The 17,672-nt window shown below is 33.6% G+C and overlaps 1 pseudogene; it reads right to left on the reverse strand.

Annotated features, from left to right (window-relative positions):
- Window positions 1–13,698: 13,698 nt before the first annotated feature.
- Window positions 13,699–14,157, reverse strand: LOC149847175 (receptor protein kinase TMK1 pseudogene; annotated as a pseudogene).
- Between the last annotated feature and the right edge of the window lie 3,515 nt (window positions 14,158–17,672).

The following is a 17,672-nucleotide window of genomic DNA, read 5'->3' on the forward strand; positions in this document are numbered from 1 at the left end:
CAAATTAGCACTAAACCTAATATTTGATCTAAGTCTCCAAAACCGACATAAAATTCCTCCATTAAAAAAAACACTAGAATTAACACGATCAGAGTAACAAACAGAACAAAAATAAAGAAAAACCAACCTCAATCCTCTTTTAAAGGACATGTAAGATGGAGAGAGAGAGAGCTTCAGTCTAATTAATCCTCTTTTAAAGGACCCTTAAGCCATATTTATAGATGGGCCTAAGCAAGAATCTCATCCTAATGACAAAAGAACAATATCAATAGAACTCTTTAATTAAATAAAAAAATAATGTATGCAACCTAGCTAATTAAAACTCTTAATTAAATAAAAAATAATTTATGCAACTTAACTAATTAAAACTCCTAATTAATTTGGCTAAGTAGGAGGGAAAGGAAGGCAGAGACATCTCACCTTAGCTTGGGCTTGAGTCCCTCTTCTCTTTAGACTTATTTAATCCTCCCCCCTACCTTGGACTCTCATTACAAGAAGATCAACATCTAATGGAGCATCTGACCCCTGGGTTTTAATTATAATACTTGAGGTCCACTTCTAGGTTCAGGTGCTAAGATTGCAATTATCCAAATCCAAAAAAGAATTGCAACAAATATTTCATCTTTATTCTTCAAAAAATTTCTAGTGTTACAAATAATATTTTTATTTTAAATATATATTTTGAATTATGATGTTTATGAGGTGTGTCAAAAGGGTAAGATTCATAGATTTTCCGTAAAGTCCACACGTCCAGTGAAGTTTTCTTTAGAGAAGTGCAGACAATTCATCTCTGCGATGCAGTTTACTTCAGCCTATAGATTAGGTGAGCACCATCATAAACCCTGTTTAGATCAATTGAGCTTGATGAAATCTCACTGATTAATCAGAGTATAGGCAGATTCAAAAGTAATGAATCAAATTGGGAAACAATTTTTTCTTGGTGCATCATTTAAAAGAAAACATAAATCAGTTTATGCAGAAAATTAAAAGAAATCATCGCCCACATATTGAGGAGGGTAAGGAGGAAGACGAGGCAGAGCACCTAATGGTCTGGTGAAGGCTCTCTCTAGTGCTATGTGAACATTTACAAATATATATATATATATAGTTATATATATATATATATATATTTTGCGAGAGTTTTATATTTTTTTTTTACTTTTGTCACTTGATATAACGTGATAAGGGGGTGAATCACAGAAGTATTCAGTATCAGTGAAATTATAAGAATGTTCTTCTCAATAAAGAGGCCTTAGAAGAGCACAAAGATACAGAAACCCTGGAAACTTATACTAAACTCAAGCTTTTGAACCCAAAAAAAGAAAATATCTCAAATTTTGCATGCTCAATCTGAGAATCACAAGAACTGAAATAACCAAACCCAATATCAACAACACATCACATTAGCACTAAACCTAATATTTGATCTAAGTCTCCAAAATCGACATAAAATTCCTCCATAAAAAAAAACACTAGAATTAACACGATCAGAGTAACAAACAGAACAAAAATAAAGAAAAACCAACCTCAATCCTCCTTTAAAGGACATGTAAGATGGAGAGAGAGAGCTTCAGTCTAATTAATCCTCTTTTAAAGGACCCTTAAGCCATATTTATAGATGGGCCTAAGCAAGAATCTCATCCTAATGACAAAAGAACAATATCAATAGAACTCTTTAATTAAATAAAAAAATAATGTATGCAACCTAGCTAATTAAAACTCTTAATTAAATAAAAAATAATTTATGCAACTTAACTAATTAAAACTCCTAATTAATTTGGCTAAGTAGGAGGGAAAGGAAGGCAGAGACATCTCAACTTAGCTTGGGCTTGAGTCCCTCTTCTCTTTAGACTTATTTAATCCTCCCCCCTACCTTGGACTCTCATTACAAGAAGATCAACATCTAATGGAGCATCTGACCCCTGAGTTCTAAATATAATACTTGAGGTCCACTTTTAGGTTCAGGTGCTAAGATTGCAATTATCCAAATCCAAAAAAGAATTGAAGCAAATATTTCATCTTTATTCTTCAAAAAATTTCTGGTGTTACAAATAATATTTTTATTTTAAATATATATTTTGAATTATGATGTTTATGGTAATAGTGTTTATGAGGTGTGTCACAAGGGTAAGATTCATAGATTTTCTGTAAAGTCCACACGTCCAGTGAAGTTTTTTTAGAGAAGTGCAGACAATTCATCTCTGCGCTGCAGTTCACTTCAGCCTATAGATTAGGTGAGCACCATCATAAACCCTGTTTAGATCAATTGAGCTTGATGAAATCTCACTGATTAATCTGATTATAGGCAGCAGATTCAAAAGTAATGAAGCAAATTGGGAAACAATTTTTTCTTGGTGCATCATTTAATAGAAAACATAAATCAGTTTATGCAGAAAATTAAAAGAAATCATCGCTCACTTATTGAGGAGGGTAAGGAGGAAGACGAGGCATAGCACCTAATGGTCTGGTGAAGTACCTCTCTAGTGCTATGTGAACATTTACAAATCTATATATATATATTTTGCGAGAGTTTTATATTTTTTTTTTACTTTTGTCCCTTGATATAACGTGATAAGGGGGTGAATCACAGAAGTATTCAGTATCAGTGAAATTATAAGTATGTCCTTCTCAATGAAGAAGCCTTAGAAGAGCACAAAGACAGAGAAACCCTGGAAACTTATACTAAACTCAAGCTTTTGAACCCAAAAAAAGAAAATATCTCAAATTTAGCATGCTCAATCTGAGAATCACAAGAACTGAAATAACCAAACCCAATATCAACAACACATCACATTAGCACTAAACCTAATATTTGATCTAAGTCTCCAAAACCCACATAAAATTCCTGCATTAAAAAAAACACTAGAATTAACACGATCAGAGTAACAAACAGAACAAAAATAAAGAAAAACCAACCTCAATCCTCTTTTAAAGGACATGTAAGATGGAGAGAGAGAGAGCTTCAGTCTAATTAATCCTCTTTTAAAGGACCCTTAAGCCATATTTATAGATGGGCCTAAGCAAGAATCTCATCCTAATGACAAAAGAACAATATCAATAGAACTCTTTAATTAAATAAAAAAATAATGTATGCAACCTAGCTAATTAAAACTCTTAATTAAATAAAAAATAATTTATGCAACTTAACTAATTAAAACTCCTAATTAAGTTGGCTAAGTAGGAGGGAAAGGAAGGCAGAGACATCTCACCTTACCTTGGGCTTGATTCCCTCTTCTCTTTAGACTTATTTAATCCTCCCCCTACCTTGGACTCTCATTACAAGAAGATCAACATCTAATGGAGCATCTGACCCCTGGGTTCTAATTATAATACTTGAGGTCCACTTCTAGGTTCAGGTGCTAAGATTGCAATTATTCAAATCCAAAAAAGAATTGAAACAAATATTTCATCTTTATTCTTCAAAAAATTTCTGGTGTTACAAATAATATTTTTATTTTAAATATATATTTTGAATTATGATGTTTATGGTAATATTGTTTATGAGGTGTGTCAAAAGGGTAAGATTCATAGATTTTCCGTAAAGTCCACACGTCCAGTGAAGTTTTCTTTAGAGAAGTGCAGACAGTTCATCTCTGCGCTGCAGTTTACTTCAGCCTATAGATTAGGTGAGCACCATCATAAACCCTGTTTAGATCAATTGAGCTTGATGAAATCTCACTGATTAATCAGAGTATAAGCAGATTCAAAAGTAATGAATCAAATTGGGAAACAAATTTTTCTTGGTGCATCATTTAATAGAAAACATAAATCAGTTTATGCAGAAAATTAAAAGAAATCATCTCTCACATATTGAGGAGGGTAAGGAGGAAGACGAGGCAGAGCACCTAATGGTCTGGTGAAGGCTCTCTCTAGTGCTATGTGAACATTTACGAATATATATATATTTTGCGAGAGTTTTATATTTTTTTTTTTTACTTTTGTCACTTGATATAACGTGATAAGGGGGTGAATCACAGAAGTATTCAGTATCAGTGAAATTATAAGTATGTCCTTCTCAATGAAGAAGCCTTAGAAGAGCACAAAGACAGAGAAACCCTGGAAACTTATACTAAACTCAAGCTTTTGAACCCAAAAAAAGAAAATATCTCAAATTTAGCATGCTCAATCTGAGAATCACAAGAACTGAAATAACCAAACCCAATATCAACAACACATCACATTAGCACTAAACCTAATATTTGATCTAAGTCTCCAAAACCGACATAAAATTCCTACACTAAAAAAAACACTAGAATTAACACGATCAGAGTAACAAACAGAACAAAAATAAAGAAAGACCAACCACAATCCTCTTTTAAAGGACATGAAAGATGGAGAGAGAGAGCTTCAGTCTAATTAATCCTCTTTTAAAAAACCGTTAAGCCATATTTATAGATGGGCCTAAGCAAGAATCTCATCCTAATGACAAAAGAACAATATCAATAGAACTCTTTAATTAAATAAAAAAATAATGTATGCAACCTAGCCAATTAAAACTCTTAATTAAATAAAAAATAATTTATGCAACTTAACTAATTAAAACTCCTAATTAATTTGGCTAAGTAGGAGGGAAAGGAAGGCAGAGACATCTCACCTTAGCTTGGGCTTGAGTCCCTCTTCTCTTTAGACTTATTTAATCCTCCCCCCTACCTTGGACTCTCATTACAAGAAGATCAACATCTAATGGAGCATCTGACCCCTGGGTTCTAATTATAATACTTGAGGTCCACTTCTAGGTTCAGGTGCTAAGATTGGAATTATCCAAATCCAAAAAAGAATTGAAACAAATATTTCATCTTTATTCTTCAAAAAATTTCTGGTGTTACAAATAATTTTCTTATTTTAAATATATATTTTGAATTATGATGTTTATGGTAATAGTGTTTATGAGGTGTGTCAAAAGGGTAAGATTCATAGATTTTCCGTAAAGTCCACACGTCCAGTGAAGTTTTCTTTAGAGAAGTGCAGACAGTTCATCTCTGCACTGCAGTTTACTTCAGCCTATAGATTAGGTGAGCACCATCATAAACCCTGTTTAGATCAATTGAGCTTGATGAAATCTCACTGATTAATCAGAGTATAGACAGATTCAAAAGTAATGAATCAAATTGGGAAACAATTTTTTCTTGGTGCATCATTTAAAAGAAAACATAAATCAGTTTATGCAGAAAATTAAAAGAAATCATCGCCCACATATTGAGGAGGGTAAGGAGGAATACGAGGCAGAGCACCTAATGGTCTGGTGAAGGCTCTCTCTAGTGCTATGTGAACATTTACAAATATATATATATATATATATATATATATATATATATATATATATATATATATATATTTTGCGAGAGTTTTATATTTTTTTTTTACTTTTGTCACTTGATATAACGTGATAAGGGGGTGAATCACAGAAGTATTCAGTATCAGTGAAATTATAAGAATGTCCTTCTCAATGAAGAGGCCTTAGAAGAGCACAAAGATAGAGAAACCCTGGAAACTTATACTAAACTCAAGCTTTTGAACCCAAAAAAAGAAAATATCTCAAATTTAGCATGCTCAATCTGAGAATCACAATAACTGAAATAACCAAACCCAATATCAACAACACATCACATTAGCACTAAACCTAATATTTGATCTAAGTCTCCAAAATCGACATAAAATTCCTACACTAAAAAAAACACTAGAATTAACACGATCAGAGTAACAAACAGAACAAAAATAAAGAAAGACCAACCTCAATCCTCTTTTAAAGGACATGAAAGATGGAGAGAGAGAGCTTCAGTCTAATTAATCCTCTTTTAAAAAACCCTTAAGCCATATTTATAGATGGGCCTAAGCAAGAATCTCATCCTAATGACAAAAGAACAATATCAATAGAACTCTTTAATTAAATAAAAAAATAATGTATGCAACCTAGCCAATTAAAACTCTTAATTAAATAAAAAATAATTTATGCAACTTAACTAATTAAAACTCCTAATTAATTTGGCTAAGTAGGAGGGAAAGGAAGGCAGAGACATCTCAACTTAGCTTGGGCTTGAGTCCCTCTTCTCTTTAGACTTATTTAATCCTCCCCCCTACCTTGGACTCTCATTACAAGAAGATCAACATCTAATGGAGCATCTGACCCCTGAGTTCTAATTATAATACTTGAGGTCTACTTCTAGGTTCAGGTGCTAAGATTGCAATTATCCAAATCCAAAAACGAATTGAAACAAATATTTCATCTTTATTCTTCAAAAAATTTCTGGTGTTACAAATAATATTTTTATTTTAAATATATATTTTGAATTATGATGTTTATGGTAATAGTGTTTATGAGGTGTGTCAAAAGGGTAAGATTCATAGATTTTCTGTAAAGTCCACACGTCCAGTGAAGTTTTCTTTAGAGAAGTGCAGACAGTTCATCTCTGCGCTGCAGTTTACTTCAGCCTATAGATTAGGTGAGCACCATCATAAACCCAGTTTAGATCAATTGAGCTTGATGAAATCTCACTGATTAATCAGAGTATAGGCAGATTCAAAAGTAATGAATCAAATTGGGAAACAATTTTTTCTTGGTGCATCATTTAATAGAAAACATAAATCAGTTTATGCAGAAAATTAAAAGAAATCATCTCTCACATATTGAGGAGGGTAAGGAGGAAGACGAGGCAGAGCACCTAATGGTCTGGTGAAGGCTCTCTCTAGTGCTATGTGAACATTTACGAATATATATATATATATATATATATTGCGAGAGTTTTATATATTTTTTTTTACTTTTGTCACTTGATATAACATGATAAGGGGGTGAATCACAGAAGTATTCAGTATCAGTGAAATTATAAGTATGTCCTTCTCAATGAAGAAGCCTTAGAAGAGCACAAAGATTGCGAATCCCTGGAAACTTATACTAAACTCAAGCTTTTGAACCAAAAAAAAGAAAATAACTCAAATTTAGCATGCTCAATCTGAGAATCACAAGAATTGAAACAACCAAACCCAATATCAACAACACATCACATTAGCACTAAACCTAATATTTGATCTAAGTCTCCAAAACCGACATAAAATTCCTCCATTAAAAAAAACACTAGAATTAACACGATCAGAGTAACAAACAGAACAAAAATAAAGAAAAACCAACCTCAATCCTCTTTTAAAGGACATGTAAGTTGGAGAGAGAGAGCTTCAGTCTAATTAATCCTCTTTTAAAGGACCCTTAAGCCATATTTATAGATGGGCCTAAGCAAGAATCTCATCCTAATGACAAAAGAACAATATCAATAGAACTCTTTAATTAAATAAAAAAATAATGTATGCAACCTAGCTAATTAAAACTCTTAATTAAATAAAAAATAATTTATGCAACTTAACTAATTAAAACTCTGAATTAATTTGGCTAAGTAGGAGGGAAAGGAAGGCAGAGACATCTCACCTTAGCTTAGGCTTGAGTCCCTCTTCTCTTTAGACTTATTTAATCCTCTCCCCTACCTTGGACTCTCATTACAAGAAGATCAACATCTAATGGAGCATCTGACCCCTGGGTTCTAATTATAATACTTGAGGTCCACTTCTAGGTTCAGGTGCTAAGATTGCAATTATCCAAATCCAAAAAAGAATTGAAACAAATATTTCATCTTTATTGTTCAAAAAATTTCTGGTGTTACAAATAATATTTTTATTTTAAATATATATTTTGAATTATGATGTTTGTGGTAATACTGTTTATGAGGTGTGTCAAAAGGGTAAGATTCATAGATTTTCTGTAAAGTCCACACGTCCAGTGAAGTTTTTTTTAGAGAAGTGCAGACAGTTCATCTCTGCGCTGCAGTTTACTTCAGCCTATAGATTAGGTGAGCACCATCATAAACCCTGTTTAGATCAATTGAGCTTGATGAAATCTCACTGATTAATCAGAGTATAGGCAGATTCAAAAGTAATGAATCAAATTGGGAAACAATTTTTTCTTGGTGCATCATTTAATAGCAAACATAAATCAGTTTGTGCAGAAAATTAAAAGAAATCATCGTTCATATATTGAGGAGGGTAAGGAGGAAGACGAGGCAGAGCACCTAATGGTCTGGTGAAGGCTCTCTCTAGTGCTATGTGAACATTTACCAATATATATATATATATATATATATATATATATATATATATATATATATATATATTGCGAGAGTTTTATATTTTTTTTTTACTTTTGTCACTTGATATAACGTGATAAGGGGGTGAATCACAGAAGTATTCAGTATCAGTGAAATTATAAGTATGTCCTTCTCAATGAAGAAGCCTTAGAAGAGCACAAAGACAGAGAAACCCTGGAAACTTATACTGAACTCAAGCTTTTGAACCCAAAAAAAGAAAATATCTCAAATTTAGCATGCTCAATCTGAGAATCACAAGAACTGAAATTACCAAACCCAATATCAATAACACATCACATTAGCACTAAACCTAATATTTGATCTAAGTCTCCAAAACCGACATAAAATTCCTCCATTAAAAAAAACACTAGAATTAACACGATCAGAGTAACAAACAGAACAAAAATAAAGAAAAACCAACCTTAATCCCTATTTCATTTTCACTAATTTCCGGCTCCCATCCAAACACAACTCATCAAATCAAAACGAGAAAACCCACAAAAAAACCTAATTTGGCGTGCTCAAAGCAAAAACCAAGAGCACACGAAACAAGCCAGCCTAATCTCAACGAATGAAGCAGCTAAAATCCATGGATCCATCTAGAATCCGAACAAAAAACACTTCCAACTAAAACAAAACAATCCAATGCGATCAGAAGAAGCCTAAATTTGATTCGAAGCCCTAAAACGAGGGGAACGAAAGAGAACAAACCCTTAGGGGAGGACCAGAAAGCATGAAGCCGACAATGATTTTGTTGAGGTCACTGCGGAGGACGGAGCTGGACTAGAAGGAGGCGCCATCCAGGACGGCGACCACTTTTGGAAACCCACTGCCCCAGCGGGATCACCTGTGTCTGCCTCTGTCGCTCTTGCAGATTCAGAACGGAGACCGGCGATAGTTGATCGCTGGATCGAGAGAGAGCGTTAAAATGGAAAAGGGTGGAAATCACGCTATAACTTCTGCCGGCGCACGTAAAGAATGCGCCAGAGAAAAGTAGCTTTTCCTGCCATAATTTTATGTGCACCAGAAATTTTTTTTACTGCTGCACTTCTGTGTTGCACCATAAAAAGGTTCTTCAGCCCAACTTTGCAGTGTGCAAAAAAAAACAAAAATTATATTGGTGCAGTTTAGCGCTAGTACCAGTCTCATTTTCATAGAAAAATAGCGCCAGTGAAAATTCCCTTTTACAGGTGCCCTCGGGGCACACCAGTAAAGGAGCATTTTTCTGGTAGCGATTGACCCCAAGAAAAGCATACATTTCGATCATATATTAAAGGCGCATATTCCAAGCAGATTGAATAGGGCTATGGGAAAAGACTCAGAATGATAATTATTGAACCTGGGTCTGGTAATTAATAAACAACTTTTGTGTCATTTTGATGAGTTATATACGAGACTTAGATTAGATGTAGATCCAGATATATCTTCAATCAGTGTTATCCAGGTCTGCATGCAACCAAGTTTGTTCTGGGTCGTTGAAGTTGTGGATTTTGGATTAAGATTCAATATTATTGTCCAGGGCGGGGCATACCCATTTTCATTCATTATTATTGTTTCAGTCAAAAGTTGTCACCTTACCATCTCTAATTTGCAGTTTTTTTGTATAGTCAACAATGAGATAGGGTGAATATTTGGTGCTATTGAAGGCACAAAACACTACAAGAATTATGCGGATTAGCGACAGACGCTATTCAACGCTAATTCATCATAAATTTCATCGCTGAACTGTTTAGCGACGGATAACGTCCGTCGCAATTCTTTGGTCGCTAATTAATGATGGATTAGCGAATGCCATGATCCGTCACAAATTTATTGCTAAATAAGCACTGATTTTGTTTTACGACAGATATATATCTGTCGCTAATCCGTCCCAAAAATTTAAGGATAAATATGTATCCGTCTCTAAATTCCATCACTAATCCATCATAAAATTTTAAAAAAATAAAATAATTTTGTTTGAAATATAAATATCGAGAAAAAAATTTCTCGTTATACAATTTATATAAGCTATATATAAAAGGCAAAGTACACATAAAAAATACATATACAAAGTTGGTGAAAAAAAATTAACACAAGTTATAAGTGAAACAAATTTAATAACCCAATATAATCCTCGCCAAGTTCTAATTAGTTATAAATGAACATATACAAAGAGTTTCGTTTGAAACAACAAGTACGTGAAACAAATTCAACACATGAAGCTACTCCTCACCAAGATTCGGAGCATCATCCTCTTCATTGTCCCGATCTGCCCCTCCATCCATGCCTCCATCAGTCCCTCTACGCTGATCATCTCTAGCATCCTACAAGAGAACCAAAATGTTAATATTGATAAAAAAAATATAATGAAATAAATTATATGCAATGCACCAAATCTAAGGCAATCAAAGTAACATGGCTAAATGACACATAGACTAGCAACAAAGTGAAGGACATTAACATAATTCAGAGGCCAACAAACAATACATGTAGAGTCTCTAAAAATATTAGTTGAGGTTCTGAGTTGATAGTCGTTGTCAATTGGCCATGAGATTCTAGGTTGAGGTTGTGTCACTGTCACATATTAAAGAATAGTCAAATTCAACTAATATAATCATAATGAAATATTATAGGCATATACGTATTGAAATCTAATGACATGAAACTAATGATATGAAACTTTAGATATGTATTGAAATAAATGTTATACGTACCTGATGGGCACCAGAGCTCATGTTTAAGGCAAACAAAGTTTTCTTATCCTGAAAAAAGTTGCATAACTCATTATGGACAATGATGATGCATAAATTATACATTTTCTTAATATATTTTCACTGCATAAATGCATCATCTATAGGTTTAGGGTCCACACTTAGATGCATATTGATGTTAGGAAGCTATGGTTCGAATTTCATCAAAATCGGACTTAAAATGAAGAAATTATTGCATTTACAGTGTAGCGGGTCAAACCTCAGAGCAAATCTGGATATTCAGGATCCAAACCGCCCATCTGGGTCTTGGATCTGGACAAAAAAGCATTAAGATTTACTCCAGCTAACCCATTCACCTTTTATCAAAAAGGTTTTCTAAAAACCCCCTCTAGAAAGAGGCGCCCAGTGAAAATTATGTTTTTAATCCTCTTTCTGGAAAATCCAGAAAAGAGGTCAATCATTTAAATAGAAAGTGACGCCCCACATGGGGGCTGTCTTTGCTTTGGTTTTTGTGCCCTAGAGGCACGACTCTTGCTCCAGCCAGAATATGTAAAGTTTTATATTCCAGAAAGAGTTTTAAAATTCTGTCTTATGAATATAAAGTTTTAAATTTTGTCATCATGTTATAATATGTATTATAATATTATGATATATGGCTTGTGATTATAATATGCAAGGTATGCCAATAAAAGTATGTCATGTGGTGTCATAATGCACAAAGTCATAAAAAACATACATGAGCACATGAATGCTCATAAATACATGACTGAACAAATGGTTTAAAGGAACCAAGAAAATACTAAATGGGCTATCCACATGAATTTATTAATAAACTGTGTAACTATTATGAGTGTGCGGTATAATGCTTTTGCCATGAATGACAGTTTGGAAAGTTACCCTCGAGGGGTACTTGGGCTATTTGGTCATGAAAGGCCGAATGATAAATGACACATGTATTAAAATGCATTGACCTTTTGCCCTTAATAAAGATAACTCAATTACTAATTTTTTTATGGGTCTACCTTGGAGAGGGTAGATGATACACAGTCTGATGAACCACGTTATAAACTTTGTGAGAGTAGGAAGTCTCACATGGTTTCTTGTCCTAAGACTTAAGGGGGCAGACTATCAATGTGTCCTAGGGAGGTATGTCCATGTTCTTCTGCAGAAGTTTGGTGGGATATATCTTGTTTTGTTGCTACTAGTAAAAAAATTTCTCAATCGTGGACCGCCTACAATGGATCTATTTCAGTAAATCACTCAATTAATTAAAATACATATGACATAATAAACTCTTGAGTGATCTCTTCTTATTCAATGACTTGTCATGTGCATCCCCGTATGAATGATAAGCAAGAGAAACAATGCGATTCAGTAGGTTCATTTTCTAATAAAAAAAAGAGACATGAAAATATTGTAGAAGCCACATGCAAGATTACAAAAAGACCTTGGTTGAAGGCTATCAAGGATGCATGTATTAAACTTGTGTTGAAAGCATGTACTTGATGATTTAATTGCTTAATCATTGATATATTCTTGTTTTGTAATATGTTGTATAAATTTATTTGTTATAGTTGTTCATCCGAATGCATTATGATTGTTATGTTGCATTATATATGTTTTTAAAGGATGTATGATTACATGTATACTTAGTTTTATATATACATATAATGTTATAATGTTCTTATCGAGACTCGATGAGTTTGATCTTAACATCATAAATATTTAAGTAACAAATGAATGAGCTGGAGCAGTGGCGAGATGCTGCAGGTGGTGCCAAGAAACAATTATTTTAGTCTCGAGATTTGTTTTGAAAAATAGTCTATGATTATTAAGGCTTGTTATTTTTATTGACGATGTTACGGGCCCTAAAGTGAACGTTTACAAACACTTCATTTGTTTAATGAATGATTTAATATGATTCATGAAAAATGTAATGTCTCATTTCAATTTTGGATTGAACACGATCCTTGATTTGGACATGAATCCAAGTCTTTTATGAGAAATGGATTCAGTCCCTAAATTAAAGTACTTGCAACCCGTTCAAAATTCTAACCGTTACAAAAATGAATACTTTCACTTTATTCTAAAGAGTTTTAAGAAAAAAAATAAAAAATAAGAGATTTTTAAGTATATTTTTGGGTTAAAAATTAGAGGTGTTATATAAATTATTCTTGATTTTAAGTATCTTCTCCTAATTGAAAGATTGTTAATTGAAAGATTGTTAAGGTAACGTGACATGTAGCTCTTGAATTTAGGCACCAGTTGTCATCTCCATATGAACTTTGGAGTTCAATAATGGGTTGCATGATATGCTTGAGGTGAACTCGCACGCATAGAAAGCAAATTGATATATTGGTTGCATGTATGAGCTATGTGACCCACTTTCTCACAAATCTGGCAAACAGGTTGGGATGCTAGTCCCTCTTGGTTTTGATTTGGATACGGATTACAATGGATACCAGACCTTCCTCATCTATTCCCTTACCTGTGTTCAAAATCCACAAGTAGCATCTCTTGATGTGATCTACCTGTTGTTTTTAATGGAACCAGCTTTTTAATCGTCCGAATCCAACCTGTGTACAGGTCTCTTATATATATATATATATATATATATATATATATATATATATATATATATAGAGAGAGAGAGAGAGAGAGCTAATAAAACATATAGGCAACAAAAAAGCGACTTAACTGGGCAGGGTTAAAACGATTCAAACAACAATAAAGGAAAACCATTACAAATGAATCAATTGAACAACTTAAACTAAAAACCAAGAGGGCTGCTAAGAAAACACAAAACAGACGAAGAACTGTAGTATTATTGTTCTTATGTACATCTGCAATTCATCACCAGCCACAAAAGAACATAAATCTCACCGGCCATCGGTGGAAGTGAAAGAATCTGCAAACCCAGTTGGTCTTGCTGGAATACTTCCTCTGCTGTCATCTGATGCTGTCAAGGTGTTCACAACATCTTCCTCATTAGCTTGCCAGCATCTTACCATCTGAAGCAATGGCTTGTCATAAGCGATTCCCTCGAATTCATCATCATCTTCATCGCATGGTTTCCATTTCTCTACAAGTGGTGATAGTACATTGACCGCGTGGCCCATGTCCGGCCGCTGAATTAGCTCCCTCGAAGTGCAATGCCTGGCAAGTTCTGCAACTATCTGAATGCTCTCAATAGTATCTTCTGCAATATCAAGTGCAGGGTCAACAGCAGCAAGCAGAGCTTCTCGACTTAACTTGATCTTCCAAAAATAAGAGGCAAGATACCGGCTTTCCTCAGATCTGTCTTCATCCAGTGCCGTTAATCCAGTTAGAAGCTCCATGAGCACAACACCGAAACTGAAGACATCCGCCGTTGTTGTGACTTTTCCATTCACTGGGTAGTCGGACCAAATTCTTTAATTAGTTTCAGAGATCCAACATTAATGTTGAAGAATAAAAAGTTATATACAAAAGAAGCCAAGATTTATGTGATAATGACATCTGAAGTATCTAGATTTAAATCACAAATGAGGGCCGCAAAATATTCTGAAGATTCATTGCTCAGCAAGAATTTAAACATTTGAGGTTATTTTTCATTGTAGTTGATCGTGTAAGGCCATGTTTTCTATTCATGGAGATCTTGCTGATCAATCACTCAAAATGACTCATTTATTCCCACATCTTCGAAACCAATGAACGAGGTGCTTTGTATCGAATAGCATTTTGTGCAACAGGCAAAGCAAGCAAGTGCTTTGAATTCCCGCATAAGGTAGCAAACAAGTGCACTAGATGCAGCTAGGTCTAAAGAGAATCAAACCAATTACCCAACACCAGTTATAAGATCATCCACTCGTAAAAAAAATAAAAGGATGAAATAGTAATAAACAAAAATATCACCTGTAACATGGCTAAATTTGTTTCACCTGCTTTGTATATGTATTTTTTATGTGTACTTTGTTTTTTATACACAGGTTATATAAATTGTATAACGAGAAATTTTTCTCGATATTCATATTTCAAAAAAAAAAATTATTTATTTTTTTAAAATTTATGATGGATATTATCCGTCGCTAATATCCATTGCCAATTTAAATAAGTCGATGTTTTGCGACAAAATTTAATCCGCCATTAATCTCTCGCTAAATTGGTGATGGATATTAACGATGGATACATATTCATCATTAAATTTTAGCGTCAGAATACATTCCTTTGCAAAACCAAATCAGACCTTATTTAGTGATGGATTAGCGACATACATGATCTATCACTAATTAGCGACAGATTGGCCATAGATAAATTTTATCGCATTTTAGCGACCAGGATTATGCGACGAACACTTTTGATCGCTAATCTATCATTAACTCATCGCTAAACACGTTAGCGATGGATTAGCGATGGATAGCGTCTGTCGCTAATCCGTATTTTTCTGTAGTGGTATATCGATAGTTGACCGTAAGTATTTCATTGTCACTTATCCAATACTTATCACGACAGATTATTGAGATGCAATGTGCGACAAGTGAGCGAGCCATAAATTTTAAAACCGCTAAGCAAAGGCTGGACAGAACCGAGCGAAGATGCTCGATGCCCATCTACACACAGGTGGTTCTAGGACTTTTGGGAGCCACCAGAAAAAAATGGTAACTCATCAATATATATATAAGTATTTCTACATACTTTCTAATTGATTTTTTTATCATTTAACCTTGCAGGAAGCTGAAAAAGGAGGCACAACTTGTGAATAAAAAATGATCCATCGTGAAGTTGCGACGAAGTTTAAGACAAATTTTTTCCATCGCTAATTAGCGATGGATTCGCGACAAAATTTTTCCGTTACTAATTTTGTAAATAATTTGAATGTTAGCGACGGATAGTTTTCTCTAGCTAATCTGTCACAAAATTTGTGACAAAAAAAATCTGTCGCAATTTTTTGTCGCTAATTAGAGTTTTTCTTGTAGTGTACACTATTTCAATGAGTCATCGTGTGTCAGACTGAGAAGACCCAACATCCATACGACTCTCTTGGACTGTTGTACAAAAATAAGAAAATCCATGTACACATTCTATCTATATGTTGAGCAAATAACTTTAACCATTATAGAACTATACATACCAACCAACGTTGACTCATGATGTGTATGAGTAGCTGGTGTAGGTGGGTCATGTGCAGGCGAAACATCATCTATAGAACAATGAGTTAAAAATTCACACAATGCATATTTAAACTAATCAAGTATATAATTATTTAAATGATATACCTATCAAAGTTATACATGAAGACGAAGGCTGAAACTGACGATCATTGAGCTGAGATCCTATAAAGACGATTAACAAGTAACAATTTTTATATCAACATATAAGCAAAAACATAATGAATGCCTATATTTAAATATAACATAAAGACATTTACCTAATGTTGTCCCACAGCCTCCACTTGGTCCTTGACCACTAGGTGCTCGACCACTGCGACCTCCACGAACCATATTCTAACAAATAAAAATGTTATTTAGATCAGTTAAATAACTCTTGATCTTAGTATGACATGCATGAACATGACATATGCATGAAATGTAAAGATTTAAAGATCCTACATGAATCTGTTTTATAACTATGCATGAACTGTGCATCTACATGCTAAGTATGCATAGAATGTAACATGATACGCAAAATATAATGTTAAAATAGATGGTGCATATAAGAAAGTGACGTAGAATGTAACATGATATGCAAAATACATTGCACAACTTTGGTCGGACCATTTTGTAAATCACATATTCACGGTTTACAACCATTTTGTCCTATGATGTTACATATATTATCTTAACCAGTTAAAAGAGAATCATAATAATGTTATGATGAAAAAAATATCTAATTTATCATGCATTGATGATAGATGTAATAATTTGATATATATATATATATATATATATCACACATACACAAATATATATGATGTCATTCACCTCCAAGAAAACACTGTCACGCAAAAATAGTTTTCCACACATTTAGATGAAATTACAAAGTAGGTTCCATTTTTCCAAGTTAATGGGAATGAAATGACTGATTTCTCCTTGTTGGTTTGCTATAATTTGCATATTGTAGGTCATAAAGTCTTTATTTTGCTTGTTGCTTGTGTTGAGTTGGTTAACATTTTGTTGTGGTTTACAAAATTATTAGAAATTCTTGTTTGATGATTGTTGGTGAGTAATTTTTTTGTTTCAGTTAATGCGTAAATTTTCTTTTTCTCTCTACCACAAACATGATTAACATAAAATGCAATTCCATGAACTATTATGCATGCATTGATAATTTAATATTTTCATGTGTAACACCATCACAAGGATATTTAGAAAGATGAAATCACATTCACAAACATGATACATTTATTTTAAGCATGTTTTCATGATACAATTTTACATGGAATGCATAATCAAATCGAAAATAACTTATGCAAGTATGGATAGTCATGTCAAACATTGCAATACATTGAATTGTTCATATCACAATAATGTCAAACATGTACATGCAACAAACACACTCCAATATCCCGCTAACTACAACCATGACTAGCATGGTCTCTGAACTACAAAAATAAGCGCACTTCTATTCCCATATATTCAAATCATGCTCAACATGATCTCCAAACTCCAACAAAACATTCATAGATATCCACAACTAAGTGAGTGTGTGAGCAAAAAAGTGTTGCATCCAAGAAAGTAAATAACATGTTATGTGCTTGCATCACTTACTCGCCAAAGGAATCTGGGGTGCGCTCGACAACCTAACTGAGACCAACCCTGCCAAACGGGGGAGGGAGGCCGAAGGGCATTGGCCCTCCGGTTGATGCTAAAAGAGA

Source organism: Nuphar pumila, chromosome 2, assembly GCF_984573655.1.
Source record: "Nuphar pumila chromosome 2, dmNupPumi1.hap1.1, whole genome shotgun sequence".
In the NCBI taxonomy this organism is placed as follows: Eukaryota; Viridiplantae; Streptophyta; class Magnoliopsida; order Nymphaeales; family Nymphaeaceae; genus Nuphar; species Nuphar pumila.